The sequence below is a fragment of the Schistocerca americana genome, chromosome 7 (genome assembly GCF_021461395.2).
Source record: "Schistocerca americana isolate TAMUIC-IGC-003095 chromosome 7, iqSchAmer2.1, whole genome shotgun sequence".
NCBI lineage: Eukaryota > Metazoa > Arthropoda > Insecta > Orthoptera > Acrididae > Schistocerca > Schistocerca americana.
The window spans coordinates 520,156,484-520,162,560 of NC_060125.1; positions in this window are offsets into that span (position 1 = coordinate 520,156,484).

The window sequence follows — 6,077 nt, forward strand, 5'->3', positions numbered from 1 at the left end:
CATTTTTAACCTAAAATAACCAAAAATGTACAAGCACATGTATCGAATTAGCAAAATAACCACGGAAGATGCTAAATAAATGAAAGCAAAACCCATCTGGTGTAATTCTCTTTAATTAAACTGCACTAAGCTCAAGATGGATAATCAATAGTACTTGATATTTTATTTCAGTATATTATATGACTGACATTTTTCACAAAAGTAACTTGCTTTTGTACACTGAAGTCTGCACAAAAATATGCTACTCTGCAAAACTTAAGGACGAGATAAATTTATTTATTTAGCATATGGCAGTGCGCATCATTAGGACGAGATAGATAAAGTAACATGACATATTAACAACTTGACGGAAATGCATGAAAGCGTGGGAGCATCTTGGCAGAGGTCTCCCAGTCGGGTACAGAAAGCCAGACTTCACATGGCAAGAAGTCAGTGTAACTACAGTACCGAATGGGGTTGGCCCCGCAGCACAAGGTAGTTGAAGTAACAGGAAAAGACCGTGTGTGCATCACTCGGCAAGCAGTAGTGATGCACTGTAGTGATGTTCATTACATGGCCTGGACATAACATTTGCACCCAAGGAAGAACCACTGAGAAACTGGAAGGAGGATGGAGTGTGAAAAATGTAGACTAAAAGTTTGGTAGCAGTTGTAATGTTGTTTTACATGCATGGAGAGCATTCCAAACCACAGGCACTGCTGTCCAAATGACAGGAGGTCGTAAGCTGTGGTCACCTACAGCAGTAGACGGCCAGAACATTGTGCAACTGGCAAGAAGGGACCCACCCACATGTGTCTTTTTAGGAGTGGATGACAATTCTCGACTACATCAAACAGTGCAGGAGCTCTTGAAATGAGACAATATTCGGTGAATGGACTGGCCTTCCTGTACCGCTGAATTAAATTAGGATGTGTGGGATGTGCTTGGGAGATATACTAAAGCTCGTCTATATGCACTAACAACCATCCAGCAGTTGTCGAGTGTGCTGTTCGAGGAATGGAACCTCATACCACATGAACTCCTTACCATAGAGCCTGGGAGTGTGTTGCAGAGCACACTTTGTTCTTCATGGTGATCATACAGTCTATAAAGAAGCGTTTCCCATCTTTTGTAATGTCCCAGGCACTATCGTAAATTGCAGTGATGTGAGCACACTTCTTGTCGTAGAATAAGAGCGTCATTTCTGTTCATCTTAATGTGTATTTCTTTTAATTACCTTCAGCGGCATACTGTAGAAGCTTTTGTATGTAAGTTATGTTACTTGGCAATGACACATCATCCCAAAGTTACTTCATTCTAACATTTAGCAAGCCAATTTACACTGAGCAAGTCAGTAACTAATACCTTTCTTTCTCAAATTCCTGTTGGGGAGCTCATATTTATTAGTAATTGTGGTAAAGCACATGCAGCAAATGTCAGGTGTTATATCATCGCTTAGCTTTGTTAAAGTAACAAATTCTTACATCAAATACAGTGTCATCTGGTCCATTGTTGCTGAAAGGGAAGTGAAAATCAATTATTAAATAATTCCAATTCAGCTATGCAAATTACATGTGACCTAAATAAGAAAAAGGTTTGCACAAAACAGCAAAATACCAGCCTCCAAATTTTCCTATAGATTAAAACTGTGCACTTTACTGGGGCTCCATGGCAGACCCTTCCACACTGTGCTCTTACCGACTAAACTATCTAGGCACACTTTATAATTCTGATAACCTAGTAACAGTGTTGCTCATAAAGGGCGCAAGTCTAGGTGCGAGTCACCATCTAACATACAGCTTTAATGCCAGGAAGTTTCAATACAGCATCAAAGCTGGTAACAACTAAAGCAGCAAATGGTCTGAAAAGTCTGACAATGTGGGGTGCTCAGTTCTCATTCAGTGTTCTGAAATTGTGATCATCAACTCCCCCTACTCCATGGTACTGCAACTCTCCCAAAAAATCTGAATTTTCCACAAGTCTTTTTGCTACTGCATGTGTCATATGCAGTACAATAAATGGAACAAGGAGCAATTTGATTACTCACATTTTACACAATTGAAATATAAATATTATTAGTTTGTTTTTGTTACATACACACAAAATTTATTGAGCACTGCCACTAGCTCAAAGCACTATTTCCCACTCATATCTTTAAAAGTTTCTCTATGCACCAAAAACATGCAAGATAATTTTGTTTTTGATAGATAGTACTCGAATATTTATACTAGTGGTTTTGTCGTCCACACCACAGATCTTCAGTCATTATTTAACTACAGTTGTAGAAGAAGAAAAAAGTTGGTGAAGGTGCATATTCACATATGAGGCTATCAGTGCAATAGTGGCCTAACCCACATTTTTGGAAAAAAAGAGACATTCACATAGAACATCACTTTACACCCTACCATTATGTCCTACAATCGTCGGACATGTATTCAGACACCATGGACAATGTGGCAGCGTCAGCTGTGCTGAACGATCATTAGAGAGAGAGAGAGAGAGAGAGAGAGAGAGAGAGAGAGAGAGAGAGAGAGAGAGTGTGTGTGTGTGTGCGTGCGCGCGCACAGGCGCTACATAACGACACGTGCGGTAGCCCTAGTGACAATGTCGAAACCGCATTGCAAGGTAAGGATGGTGTTATTTTCCCTTGTTGGACTCATATGACTTGATATGGACACCGGTGCAGATATGGGACATTTCCATTTCAGACCTATTTGGATTGGACACTACTACCGATGCCTCAGATGTGGAATGTGCACATTCAGTCAGCGTGCAGGTGGTACAGCGGATGAGTTATATGTCATGTTAGCAGAGCCCAATCTACCAGGTAAATCGAAAGATACCATACCCACTATGTCAACCATAGACATACCGGAGGGGAATTGTAGTACTGGTACCGTAATTGCAGCGCAACGAAGAAGAAAACGGGTCCGGAATGCACACCTGTCGGCATGGAATATTTGAAAATAAAAGGGCTCAAAAGGTAAAGAATACATTAACGTGAAGGGAAATGTAGTGCTAAAGAAATGTCCCACCCTCGGAGCATGCACGTGTCGGAAGGAATGTGGTCAATATTTTTCACCTGAACACCAGCAACAATTATTTGACTTGTTCTACGCATTACGTAGTTTCGACTTGCAGTTGGCATACATTTTTGCTATGGTGAAGGTAGTCCCTATGGCACACGCGTATTCCTCTGGTACAACACAGTCGCGACGAGTAACAACACGTCTATACCATTTCTGAAATGAAAATGGAGTGGACAAGAAGGTGTGTAAAATATTCTTTAAGAACATTTTGCAGATTTTCACACAAAGTGCAGCACCCATCGATAAGCGAGGCACACCAATAGCAAAGACGGTTGCGATAGAGAACTTCATTAAATGGTTTCCAGCATATAGGAGCCATTATGCACGAATGAATGAAACAGTGGATCAGAAGTATTTGTCACCAGACCTGAGAATGGGGAAGTTATACCATTTGTATGAAGCTGACCATGATGATCTGGTCTTGTATTACATGTTTGGTCAAATATTTAATACAAGATTTAAACTGTCCTTTCACCCCCCTGTAAGTGATTCCTGCCATAAATGTGACCTCTATAACATCAAACATGCTGCAACTGACACCGCAGAAGAGAAGGGTAAGTGGGAACGTGAAAGAGAGTTACATCAATGAAAGGCTGATAGTGTGCGGATGGGAATGCATCGTGATGCAGCAGAAGAGAGGCATCAGGATGATACGTCCGTGATTGCCTTTGATTTGATGAGGACTTTACCGACACTGGTGCTTACGACAGGTATCTGTTGCTACAAGCGGCAATTGTGGGCATACTGCATTGGAATACACGACCTATGTACCAAGAAAGCTACCATGTATGTATGGAGTGAGAGCGAAGCATCCTGAGGACTGCAAGAAATAGAATCATGTCTCATGCATTACAGTAAGCATAATGTTCAAACAAAGCAATTGGTTATGTACTTGGATCAATGCGGCAGGCAAAATTGGAATACAAAAATGGCCTTATTGAGTCAGTTCATGGTTCTGCATGCAGACTTCACACCGGAAGTAATCCACCATAAATTCCTAGTCAGTGAGAATTCATACCTACCATGTGACCAGGACTTTGGTATAATCACGAAGAACAGGAAATTTCACCTGAAAATATACACATCCTCTGACAGGATGAATGTCATCATCACTGCACAAAAAAAACAACCCTTCACTTCTATACAGATGACAAGGAAAGATTTCACGTCCACAGTAGGTTTAGAGAGAAACACGTAACCATAACGTATCGACACAAAATACCAGGGTGCAATGGTTCCATATTCAGTGGCTTCAATATAAAGCATCCTCTCCTCATATCATGTTTTATAAGAACTCCAATGAGCCAGATGTCCAGTTTGCCGATGTCAGTTTTGCTAAATGAGGGTCGAAAGTAACTGAGACTCTGGACATACTATATCCCAATGGACACACTATTAGCGCACTGAAAAAGAATGATTTAAAGACCTTGTTGCAATTTGTATCCCCAGTGTGCCATGTTTATTACTGTAGCTTGAAGACATCTGCACAGCCATGTGGCAACACCATCCCTGTAAATGATGATACGGATGATGAACATTAACACCTCATGTGTATCTTGACAAATGTTTGACTACAGTGTGTAAAGCAAAAACAGGTTATCCCACGTTGCGTGTATTACGGCCAAGTGCATCGAAACAATAATGGCCAAACCCATACAAAAAAATGGTCTAAAAACACCATTATGGTTAGCTCCACGTATAGCTGATTACCGGACACCATACTAAGTTATGTATACCACAATCATTGCTATATGCCACAATCACTACCTTACACATCAATTCTGCAAACATCAATATCTTCCAGTGCCCATTCCCACAAACCAGTGTGCTGTAGGTTAGGCCACAATTGCACCAACAGCCTCATAATAAAGCATGTCACTTCTAAGAAAACTGCTGCACTGTGGTCTGTGCCACCAGTTGAGTGTGTGTATAAAATAAATGTAAGTGACCATTGTACACAGCTTTTGTACTTTTAGTATCTTATTATGGACCTGCAGGATGGCTACTGAGATGTCTGCCTTATATATGCAATAGCTTGAGAGCAAAAACTGCATTGTAAATTAAGTGGAATTTACTGTAAGGTATATTCTCAGGAAACAGTTGACAGATTGCCATGAAAGATGGAAGTAATGTTTGTGTCTTGATGGGCAAAATTTTACTCTTTCAGGACAGTCCTCGTTGGTTGTCATGCTTTTCCAAATTGAATTACTTTTACCTTCACTTTTGCTCTAAATTAGGGGCGGGCAGGAATCCTGCACGTGTGCGGTGCACTTGCAGGCGTGCAGTTAACGTGTTCTGCGTGCACACAGGGGCAAGCTGGCCACCCGCTTATCTTCCCTCCCCACCATACCTTCTGTCCGCTCCTTCCTCTGCAATGCGTTTTGTTTCCTAGCTTGCTTTATTGAATGGAGGAATAAGATGAGTGTTTGAAAGATATCGTGGTTTGAAAGAGTACCTATTACCTACGATACGTTTTATTTAATGATCACAGGTAGAATGGAACAAAATAAAGTTAGTAGTGCTTGAAAGATGTCATCTTTTGAAAGAGTACCTATTACCTACGATGCGTTTTATTTAATTATCACAGATGGAGTGGAACAAAATTTCTACATACAGAAAAACGCAAACAGTTACTTAAATTTTCATCACTGGTGTTTGCTTTTAACCGACACTTACTAATTCAGCAAATGGTTTTACAGCTCTCTCTATATTAAGCGCAATCTTATAACTTGCTCGTACCGCTGGGCTATTGTTGTTGTCGTCCTGAAAAATTGAAAACAGTGCTCCATAAAATGTTAAACCAGTTACATGAGAGACATGACGAAAGGAAGTCGCAGATCTCTCGTGACCACAGCGACTACGACAGATTCATCTAGTATCGTCAGATCGCTCTTCTTAAGCTCAGTCAATTACCCCATCTGCTCAGAATCCGACAATAAATTGTACTCGTCCTTGTGAAATTTGTTATAATGGCCTTCAATAATAAACTTCCGCTGAGCAGCGAGAATA